The 11,962-nt window shown below is 40.2% G+C and overlaps 1 pseudogene across 1 annotated transcript in view; it reads right to left on the reverse strand.

The window, feature by feature from the left end:
* LOC309435853 (collagen alpha-4(VI) chain-like) overlaps positions 1-11,458 on the reverse strand; it is a 50,002-nt pseudogene extending 38,544 nt beyond the window's left edge. Inside the window, exons 1-7 of the transcript in view lie at positions 11,361-11,458; positions 10,142-10,227; positions 7,752-8,249; positions 6,032-6,569; positions 5,375-5,877; positions 4,427-4,654; positions 26-375 (exon numbers count right to left, since the gene is read on the reverse strand). The product of the transcript in view is annotated as a collagen alpha-4(VI) chain-like (transcript). The remainder of the gene's footprint in view (positions 1-25; positions 376-4,426; positions 4,655-5,374; positions 5,878-6,031; positions 6,570-7,751; positions 8,250-10,141; positions 10,228-11,360) is intronic.
* Positions 11,459-11,962: the final 504 nt, after the last annotated feature.

Below are 11,962 nucleotides of genomic sequence, written 5' to 3' on the forward strand. Positions count from 1 at the left end.
ATGTACATTCGTACCATTAAGTTACCTTCACTTTAGCAGAGGTCACATTGAAGAACTTCTCCTCAAGTGCTTGTAAGAAGTCTGCATTCAGGTAGGTGTTCACAGTGGTCTGTGCACCTAAGAACCTCTGGATGATCTCTTCGTTATAGTCTTCAAAATCAGAGTCAAAGACGAATTCTTTGGTCTGTGCCCATACTTGGAACTTGAATCTAATGTTGACTAAAGAGCCAGCATTACAGCTGGTATTTGGCAGCAATTTCATCTGGAGTAAAAGCTTGGGAAGGAATGCTTGCAATTTCTGTTTCAGAAGCACGGTGGACACTGGCTGCATGTGCCTTGATATATCAATTGCTATAGAAAGATCTACGTCGCAATCTGAAAAAATTAGAAGAAACAGAAAACTATAAGCATACACTATCTGTAATCTTGACTTTTGTCAGAAGTATGGGAGTGGAACAAAATCAAATATTGTAGATTTAGAACCACAAGTCAGAATGAGTGAGATAGGTTTTCCATAAATATAAAATACCATCAAGTCCACCAGTTTCACTGGGGCTATGTGAACTTGCAGGTACTAAGGTCTACATTACTTGTCACTGTTCCCCAGCTGCCAAATGTCCTCAAAGGTTCTATTCCTGCAAACATTTCCATGAGCTTTGCTATCAACGGAGAAATGTGCAACAGCTTGATGGTTGGCTGTGCTTTATCGCTTTGTCACCAGACCAGATGATACATGCAAATGTAGAACAACAGGCCAAAGAAACAAACATGAGATAAAGACGCAGCACTGCCTACATGCAATGTCATAAATCCACTGTGAATAACAGCTGCTGTAAGGCAAGGGCTACCTCAGTTAGGCTTGCACAGCTCCTGATCTTAACAGCAAATACTGCAATGTGGTTAATTAATCCCACCTCCCCAACCACCTTGCCCTCATCAAGCAGCTAAACCACTTGACTTATTTGTTTTGTACCTCAATTCCTCATGTGTCATGCTGAATTTTATTCTGTGCCTCTAGATGTGTTATCATCCATTGTTGTGCCTATGCAAAGATGTCAGAAGCATGCAATTTTATCTGTGAAACAGCTCTCTCCCTAATTAATTTTGTTCCTTTTTTAGCTATTGACTCTAAAACACTTACCAAACACAAGGCTGTTTTCCATGTTTGCTAGTTTGGACTATTTCCTGTAAGACCATTATTCCATATAGGCTTCATCAGGGATTTCTGGGTTTTCCCCACATATAAAAGATGAATGTGTTTAGCTCTTTAACCAAATAAATCCAGAAATAATTTCACCTCAGAGTAGCCATCGTTATGTTTCAGTATTTTCACTTGTGGTACAAACTGCCCCCTAGAGGGTATGACTTGCTGGTAAGCAGCATGAAAATCTTTCAATGTTAAAAGATCACATTGGATGAGTTTTTATGGCTAAAACAGCCAACATTCAAGCCTCAGAACAATATAAAAAAAATCTATATATATTTTTTGTTTAGTCGACAAGAAAAAATTTCTCTTAAACAGCTAAAGATATCTATATACACATATGTCTACACACACCCCACAGTCATGCCCCTCAGCCAGGTTGTGAGGTTATAGATCTGATTTCAAGATTCACAGAACACCTGTGATGCAAAGGTCATCAGCAGTTCAGCTAACAGAATTTTTCTAATTGTGAGAGATGTTTCTGATTAAACATTTCCATGAACAACATAAAATTTATCAGATATTTCTTCCAGTATGTGTTCAAGTCCAGCATACACAAAGTACATTTTCACAATGAGATGTTTCTGAGATATGTGTCTTTTCAACCACATAATTTGAAGGGAGTGCAAAGGGTAACCATGGACTCAGCAGTATAGCCCTGACAACTGGCCAGACATGCTGCATAGCTCTTAAAACATTCCCTGCCAACTCCTCAATATACCAGCAATAACACCAAAACAGCAGTAAATTATCCACTGTAGTGCTACTGTGTTCTGCATGAGAATATGTAAACCAGCTTCTGATAGGTACTCTATACTCTTTTGATAATCTGTATTTATTTGCAGGAGTGAACACCTCTGTGTAGCTAAGCTCTTTTTCTAATCACCTTGTTCTCCCACACACATCCACTTTGTTAAACTACCCCACCTTACTGCTGCAAAGGTATATTTTTACCCTGTTGGCTTACAGAATCACAGAATAGTTTGTGCTGGAAGGAACTTAAAGACCACCCAGTTCCAAACCCCCTGCCATGGGCAGGGACACCTTCCACTAGACCAGGTTGCTCAAAGCCCCATCCAGCCTGGCCAAGAACACTTCCAGGGATGGGGCATCCACAGCTTCTCAGGGCAATCTGCTCCACTGCCTCGCCACCCACTGGGTAAGAATTTCTTCCTTTAAAGCCATACCCCTTGCCCTATCACTACACGCCCTTGTAAAAAGTACCTTGAATGCAGTTTTTTAAATCTGAAAAATCTGGCAGTTTAAGAGACAGTGACAGGAGAAAGGGGAATTAATAGATTTATTACAGAAAAGAAGGTCAGCAAATATAGGAAAACAGATGACAGTATAAAACAGACTTCACAAGAAGTTATTTTTTGTTGTATGAGACAAATTTATGCAGAACTTAATAAATACATGCATTGGTTGGATCAAAGTCAACATGCTTTCCTTAACTTCTCTCTCTAAACAAGTGTGCCTGTATAGATGTTTACTGCAGTAACTCCTATTACTACCTGTTCTCTGGCCACGAAACACCAGGAGGTGCTACTGCACTAGCCACTAGCAGTGCACTCCAGTTCCACAGCAGCCTCCTCTCTCTGCTTTCAGGCCATGCCTTTTCAGCTGGAGGTTTGCTCAGCTTTTGGTGGGAAAAACAGGGGGTGGGGGTGCAGAGCTCACACTGAAACAAGCCCAGCTGTTCTCTTCTCTGAAAAGCACCTGCTGTGTTTAAGAGCTCAGCAGCCCAAGGTGCAGGAGAGGCAGTTTTTTGTTCAGCCATTGTTATGACAAGCCTTAGACAAGCAGTGTGGTCACCCCAGTGTTCCTTTCACACAGTAAGATTCTGGTCACTAAGGGAATGAAACCTAGAGAACTGGGTACGATCAGTTTTATGGCATAACAAAGATAAGAAAGAGCATGTATTCAACACATGTAAAATATCACCTATAAGGTGAAGACACAAGGAAGATAACAAGGAGATTTAAAGTACAGCCACAGACCCTGTAAGGATGGGCACAGAGAGAATTGTTCCAGCAGTTGTCTCTTCCTGCTATCCCAAATCAATGCTTAAACTTAAAACACAGATCTCCCTTACCTTCAGCAGAGGAAGTGCTCTGCCTTTTCATTTGTCATTCACCACATTTTTCTTTTTGCAACTTAAGAAACACATCTACAGTATTATCTTACTAAATAACTGGCAAGAATCTGTAATTTTAAAGAGCAATTGCTTATGTTTTCTGCTTCAGTCTTCCCACGTGACAAGGTGATAGATAACCCAGCACCAACTTGGAATAAACTCAGATACAAAGCCAGCCTTTGGCATCTCATAAAAGTTGCTACATTAATCAAAGCCAATACTGAACCTTTATTTTCTTTGGGGTTGGGAGACCCTCAGGCTGTGTGGCATCCAAGCTAACACTGCCATCACAAAGATATAGTAAAAGATAGCAAGTTCTCTTTCTTATATAGGGAAAGCTTTTGGGTAGCATCTCAGCTTACTGTAGATTTGCTGCTCACACCTTTCCAATACCTCCCACATACACAACGATGGATTTTCTCACAGCCCTTCTCCACCGTGCCTCTGTGAGACTTAAGTTTTGTCAACAGTTGCTGCTGACAGTCCCACTGAAGCAGTATGGTCAGCTGTAGATGACAAAGTTACGTTTTTGGAAGGCTCTTTTATAAATATCACTGAAATGTCTGTTTCTCTCTTTTGATTAGGATACCTTGGGCACATCTGCTCTGGCTCCTTTGAGACACTGAGGAGCTATGGATATGAATGCTAGATGTGAGGTGCTGTCTCACTTCAGAAGCTATTTACCATACTAATGAGTGTAGTGGTTCTTGACTGAACCCAGGTACAAGTCTAGAAAGTTACAAGAGTGAGTAACCTGAGCAGTATTCTTTGGTAAAACAGTGGCATAGCTGTCCAGCTAGCTCAGGTACTTTCATCAGGAACTGCATGTAGCCATGTAGATATTCATCATCATGCACCCAACAAAATATTCAAGTTACCCTGGGTAGGAGGATGTTTTGATTCACAGACCTGATTGACAATACCCCTCTCAATGGTTTTCAGTGCATCAAGGTTTTCCACTGTTCTTGCAGCACCAGCAGCTAAAAGGAATTGATAACACCTATGCCAACTGCTTCTCTAAGCCACTGCTGCATCCTCCACCCTGTCAGTAGCATTTCTGCCTATAATCACTACAAGGCCCTTGCAGCCTCCATCGGCCGTCTGAAAAAGGCTTTGCGCAAGCTTCAGCCCCTTGCCAGTGAATGCAGAGGGCTGCAATTGCTCAGTTCTGTTCATCTGTTCCTTTATCATGGTGACAGTATAGAAGTCATTAAGAGAAAGTTTTTCTGGGATTCTTGGTTGTACTGGACTACTCCAACATGTACTTTGCCCCTAGAAATAACAAAGCTGTCCACAACTTTCATCATAAAGGTCTTCAAGACAGAAAAGTTTCTTCTTGGCATGCTTTCTGATTCATCTATCAGGAATACCAGATCTGCCACTTGACTGCTGCAAATATAGGGAAAAAATAGGGGAAAACAAAAATAGGAACAACAACAAAACAAAACAACAACAAAAAAAACAAAACAACAACAACAAAAAAACCAAAACAACAAACCAAAACCCCAAACAAGCAAAACCACAAACCAAACAAAACCACAAACAAACAGAAACAAAACCCACAAAAAAAAACCAAACTAGTGAGGAACATAACTTCAGCAGTGTTTAATTATTTCCTTTTTTCTGCAGTGTGAAGCTTTAGTCACAGAAGCTGTTCACAGCAAGGCCACGCAAGGCCAATCTATCCTACTTCAACTCAGAGAGTTTCCATGTACAGATAAAATTCATCCTTTTCTGCAATTAGTTTGTAGAAGAAATATATCTTTACATACCATCTAAAAGACTACCTGGGAGAGTCATAACAAGACAGAGCTTGCAACCAAAATCAAATCCTCGGCTGAGGTACCAATGAAGCCAAGTCAGATTAACTACCCCACTCACCACACTCATCCTCTTGCTACCTCAAGGGCCACTGTGAGGAAAAAATAAATACTCAAACTGCATGACTTCCGTGGAGAAAGACAGCACGTTGGTACCCCTGAAGCAGAGAGAATTCTTGTCTGTTATTTTCATTGCAGAAGCAAGTTTCCTACCTTTTTATTGGCAAGTGCATCATAGCTCTGTGCAAAGAGTAATCTTTCTTGACCTTCAGTAATTTCTTCAAGTTCTGCTTTGCTTTCTTTGTTTACTCCAACAGCAGTTAAGTTGATTCCACCTCCCTTCAAAGCTTTTATGGCCCTGGGAAGGCTGGCGCTATCCAATGGCACAGCTGATTCTCCAGTAAGAATGAGGATCCTGGTGACAGCAAGGAAAGACGCACAACCACCCTAGTTCACACCAGATCTCTGTCTGGCAAAGCTCCAAGCTCTTGCTGTGAAGGGCTGGCCTGACAGAGGCTTCAAGTTCAATACTGCTTCTCTAGTTGGAGACTTCGAGGAGTATTAATTAAGTGAGAAATACATTTCCCACTTGGAGCTACAGATGGAAACATCAAAGCGAACTTTTTTCACCCTAACCACTGAGGCATTAACCACTGCTTTTACGAGCCACTTCACATTTTGGAACTGCAGGTATGTGATACCAGATGATCCATGCACTACACACAGGCCATGCGACCCCTAACTGTGACCTCTGACTGTGACCTTCGATGCCTGAGCCTGACCCCCGAACCTGGTTCTAAGCAGGGCAGCTCTTCCTTTGATGATATTTGGGTCAGTCATCACCTAAACATCACAAAACTTTTTTCAAACTTATCAGCTGTAATGGGACTACAAGCATTTTTGTCACAATTTCATTATAAAGCCCTTTCTTTATTTTTCCACCCAATATTTGACAGCTGTAGAAAAACCTTCATGGTGGTGACATGTTTCCTTGGGGGATAAGTCACAATTTTATCAAGTTTGCTACTCTCTGATGTTCTGCATGCCCACAGCATAGACAGTTAACACTTTTACATCTTAGTTTAGATGCTGGTTCAGTGTAATCATCCAAGGATTGGCCATCAGTGACCACCACAGCAATATGCTGTACTCTTTGTTTTTTCCTGCTGCCTCTTTCTTGAGTTCTTCAAGTAATTCAGGATTTCCAATCTATCCTTGAACGTGCCCAGAGTGAACTCTAGCTCATTACTGTATGGCACTAACCCAACTATTACATTACTTGGACCAATATCCAGGGCATCAAGAATTTTTAATAGAAAAGGCCTAATCAGCTGGAAGTTGTGTGACCCAATTTTGCTGGATTCATTCAGAAGAAACACAATATCTGCAACATTAACACTGGAACTCACTAAAAGCAGAGTAGACATAAGGAAGATAAGACGAATGTAGGTCATACCATGGGATAACTGGTGGAATAATCAGAAAAGGTTGCTACAAAAAAGGTTCATCTTCAAGGCAATACACAAGATGGTGCTACAACAAAACATGAAATCTAAATCCCTATCAGTGCTGAAGAGCAGATTTTCACAGTAAAAGGAATACCTGAAATAAACACAATACCTTAACTGGCCCCTTGCCCTCACTACAGGAAAGTCTGCTAGACAGGTGCTTTTCTCACTCTCCTGAAAAATCAAGATAAATAATTTTTCTGCCAGTCAGAACAGCCAATTCCACTGCAGCAAACCCCTCAGACCACTGCCCCGCTCCCCTTGGTTAGTACAGGTAATTACAACAAAATGTACATAGGCAAGTATTGCCATCACGCAGCCAAAGGTGGTAAATATTTTGTCCATATAGCACCACTATAGAATCACAGGTGCCAGCCATTTGCACTCTGTTCTTCCCTCACAGCCACCTGAGAAGTTGCTCTGGATTGCTAGTGAATTAGAAGCTACTCAGGCTGCTGGTTTTGCTCTGGTGATAAATTGTACCTGCTGGCACACTTGGATCAAGGTCACAAAGCTTCTGACATGAGGCTTCCATATCACAGAAAAAGTTTTGCTGGAGAAGGAATTAAGAGTTATCAAAAGCATAGCTTAATCAAGAAATAATTCTCTCTTCAACTGTTCAATGACATCAAAACGTTTCCTAAAAAAGGCTCCACCAGCCCTAATGAGATGAAATTGAATGTACTTCCTAGATTTTGTGAATCTGACCCTGATTTTCTTTGCAACACATTAAGGCTCAGCTTATAGAGAGCACCCAGCATAGGTTTGCCTTCATATTTTAACAATTAAAGCTCACTGATTTCAATAGACACTGGAATGTGTTAAAAAGAACAGGAAAATCATCCTGAACTGCAAGCTAACCAAAAATTAGCCCCATTGCTTTCAAGCACGTTACATGACAGTAATGCTTTTGTAAACAACATCAAAACCAGGACGATTTTTCTAGAACCTAATTACACACTTACACAGCATGAGCAACTGAAACTGCAAAAGTATAAGGACAACTTACCTTCTCTCTGACTTTCAACTGCAAAAGTTACCTCAAAATCTTGTGGAAAGATCTTGAAGGTCATGAAAATTACCAGCACTACACAGATATACAGGCTTGCTGGCTGTTTCTTGAAGCTCAGCTGTATTCTGGACACCAACTGAAACAACATAGAGGGAGATGCCTCTGTTGCTCAGTTTCCTGGCAGGCAATTCAACTTCATTACTGAATTCTCAACCAGCAATGAGAACCTGTGGGACACAGCCTTTAGCTCTGCTAGCAGCAGGTTCAGTGAAATATCACTCTGCTGAAAGAACCCAGAGCTCTCCCTCTGTATGTTTCTCCACTTCTATAAGGCAAATTCTCAATCTGCTCCAAAACATCACTTTTCAATAAATACTGATTCAGCATGAATTTGTGGTAAAACTCATCACTGTATTGTGCCAGCCGAACTTGGATTGCATCAAGACAAATAGGAAGACATGAAACCAAGGTGGAAAAGGAGTTCTTCACCTGCTGAAAGTCTTCCTGGCCAATACTTGTTGAAGTATCCACTTAAAAGACAACATCTGCCAACAAGGCTTTTCACAAGCTGCCCAATGAAGACCATATAGAAGAAAGAATTACTACAGCTTCTTCTCTAGCTTTTCTCATGGTCAAGGAAGAACTGACTGTACATTTTATCATTTATGAAATACATTACAACTGTGTCACATGTTTCTTCTGCCTTCCCCTTCCTCCCAACACTTTTCCCATCTTTCACCATTATTTGAGTATTTTCAAGGTAGACAGGTACTCCAAATTTATCACAGCTATGAGCCAATATTATTGAAAGCTAGTTAGCAATATATGGAAAATGAAAAAAGTTAAAACCTGTATTTTGGCAACACAATGCAATTCCATATGAACGGGAAAAAAATAAAGCTGGGAAGAAAACAACTCTCACAGGATATATCATGGGCAATGTGGGTGACCAGTCCAGCTATCTCTGCTAGTGTAGTACAAGCATCTGTAGAATACTGTGAGAGTGTCCCTGCAGAGAAGCAAAATCTTCTGCTTCATAGACGTGCTTGTCAGCTGGCTCACTAGGTATTTCTCGAAGCTCAGACAAAGTAGAACCTTTAACACCTATAGCATACAATGTGATGCCTTGATTAGTGCGGCTGCGTTTTGAACATTATCTTCAGCCTATCAATCTGTAATTACCACAGCAATTTGAGGAATGCCTTCTTCCTTTTGGCTACCAGCACTTGCTACAAAGTGATTCTCTAGCATAAACTGGAGGTTCTGCCCAGTTTTGGTGCCTCCTCCTTTGCAACTGAATTTCTGTAAGATATTCTTGTTATAGTAAGTATTCAACAAGAACATGGTGTATGGCACATCAGTATCAAAGCCACTGACCATTGTGTACAAGAAGCCTTGCAGGATCCAGCTACCAGGAAGACAACATCTGCCATAGAAGCCTTCCTGCAGACTGAAGAAACACTTTGTAACTTTCCCATTTTCCTATGGGATGTGTAATCTAATGGAAGAGTAATTTTTTTCTCCTGATCGCTTATCAGAATCCAGGACCTACTGGCATTTTGCAAAAAAAATCCTTCCACCTATCCTGGTAAATTCTCAGCACCCACTAGTTCCTTCTTTTCCCGTGTTCATCACACAGAGGGTCAGAGGCTACATCCTTCTGCAACACCATTCCTAGGCAAATTAAAGATGCTGAAATTCACACCGACACAATTTCCATACACAGCCTCACAGCCTGCTCAGAACCCATTTGTAATAAATGCATATGGTAATTGTTGTACACACTTCTGTATGTGAACCAGAACTATAAGAATGCATTGATCTGCTGTCAAGTGAGTCCAAAGGAAAAGTTACTCATGCACTTTGAGCTTCATTCTGCAAGCATACATTACAAAATATTTATCATCTAAGGGAAAAAAAAAAAAAGACACCAACTTAAACAAGGCCAGCCACATCTACTTGTAGTAAATAGTAAACTCATATGTTTCCACACCTTTCAGAAGCATATCATACTAGTAGAGCAAGTAAAAAGCAGTTACTGTAATACTTCCCTACCCAACAGTCATGCACTAAACATTCTGCAATTGTACAGAATACTTTCTCAAGTAGATTTTCCAGAAGACTTGACTAGCAAAATAAAAATGCTGAATCCCGTGACTTATCTCACTCTTGGTGGTCTTACAATTGTGAGAGTTTTTAATTGCTTTTGAAAATAGAGAACCTTAACACACATGAACAGAACAAAATTTTATTAAGCTGTTGCATTTAATTTTGCATTTTTTTAGGAAAACACTCCTATCTCAGTTTAAATATCTGTTTCATAGAAATATACCATGTTATTCCTAGTTATACAAAGAATAAACTGTAATCAATTCTTCATCTCCCTCCAGCATTGGGTATAAATAGAAAAAGTTAGTTTTGCTATCAACTTGAAGAAGAATAATTTATTTAGTGTATTACCAGTCTGCTGTGCATCTACAGAGCAGAAGGTGGAAAAAAAGAGAAGAACAAGAAGTGGTTTCCAGTCATCCATTTTGAAAACCTCCCTAGGAAAGAAAAAAAAACAAGGACAGTAAGAAATACATGCATAATTTCCTTAGAAAGACATATTTAATCATGAGAGAAATCAGTAAGTGCATTTTATGAAGAACATGGAGGTTTTCTAGCTCTATGCAATTTAAAGCAGCACTTTACATTTATATTACATTCATATTTTCTTTCCTCAGCTTTTAACACAGAGACTTTGAACACAACTGTTAAGATTTTGATACTGATGTACAGCATATAACTAAAATGAACTGCTCACTGCTCTGCTCTCACACAATCATGCTTTGTTCTGATTCACACAACTATACTTACTACGATCCAAAATTCAACTATTAATACAAGCAAGCTATTCACACTGTAAGATTAATGGGAGTTATGCTTCTAAGATTCCCCTCTAGCCTTGAAATTCCTCACCCACATATGTATTTAAAAGAAATTGGGTGGTGGTGTTTATATACAACAGGCACAGATAAGAACAAGCACTCATTTACAAATGAAATATGCTAGTTGGCCTGTAATGAAGACTCTTGCTATACAAAAGTACCACAACTCAATGCTATGGGAAATGGGAATGAAAATCTCTGCGAGAAACTAGTAAATTTAGCCAGGCTGAGCTTAAGCACACCAAGCAAGGGAGAACAAAACACTTTTGAAAAACTTTCAATTCTAGAACACAAGTATACTAAATAGCTTAAAGAATAAACAGAAACAATAAACCAGAGCCTTGGAGGCCAAGCATGCAAAAAAGCATGAATATGAAAACATTTCAGATAATGTTTTTCCTTGGAGTAGCTCAAGTTATCTTTCTGTTCTGACTAGCTCCAGCTGCTTTCCTCCTAGTTCCACCCTCTCATTCTGTTCCAGGTCAGAACTGAGCTGTATAGCACAATGCTGATGTCAGCAGGTAGAAGAAAAGATTTATGGTAAAATTTATTAATATAAAGGCCAAAGCTTCTGCATGGTGACATGAGTAGCAGATAAGCAGGTTGGCTGGGTATGTCCAGCAGAGAGGATGAGGAAAATGGGGTAGAGTGCTTATTTATTCTACAGCCTTTGGTTATTCAAGTATTTAAAACAGACAAGCAAAAGATGTCCCCACTGCATTTCAGACAGCCAAAGCCAGCCTTCTCACCCGCCTTTTGTAGCTGGTCCTCTGCCAACTGAGAGCACATCTCTTCCCATTCTAGGGGAACCAAGAGCTTGACAGAGCTGCTGTCCATGCTGGACTGCTTTTGCATGGATGTGCATGTCAGAGGTAATGTTGTTCAACACTGCGTGTAGTTTCTTCTTCAGGCTTCCAGAACACACCTGTTAGCAACAAGGATTCTGCAGAAATTATACTGAGGAATGAGTCATTGAGGAGGCTGAGGTAAAATTCAGCAACGTGACATAACTAATATATTACGCTTACAAGCTCAGTGACTGAAAAATACATCCCACTGGGGCTCCCCTAAGAATCTCATATTCACATACTACCTAAGCTAGAGGTATATTGTTGTGAAAGATGCATGGCTACTGACTTTTATGCGCCACCACGTGTTTATTACCAAAATTTTATAGAAAGCACTGTTAAACTACCAGTAATATAGAATAAGCCAAACACTGCTCTGCCTCATGCCATCTTTTGAATCTGTTGGGTGATCCTGGTAGATGCTAAGATCAGAAGAAAAAGATAGCTTGAGCCACTTATACTCCAGGCTTCCCGGCTCCTCGTTTGTCATTCTCCCTGCCCCC

This window comes from Streptopelia decaocto (assembly GCF_964273445.1).
Source record: "Streptopelia decaocto genome assembly, chromosome: 2".
NCBI lineage: Eukaryota > Metazoa > Chordata > Aves > Columbiformes > Columbidae > Streptopelia > Streptopelia decaocto.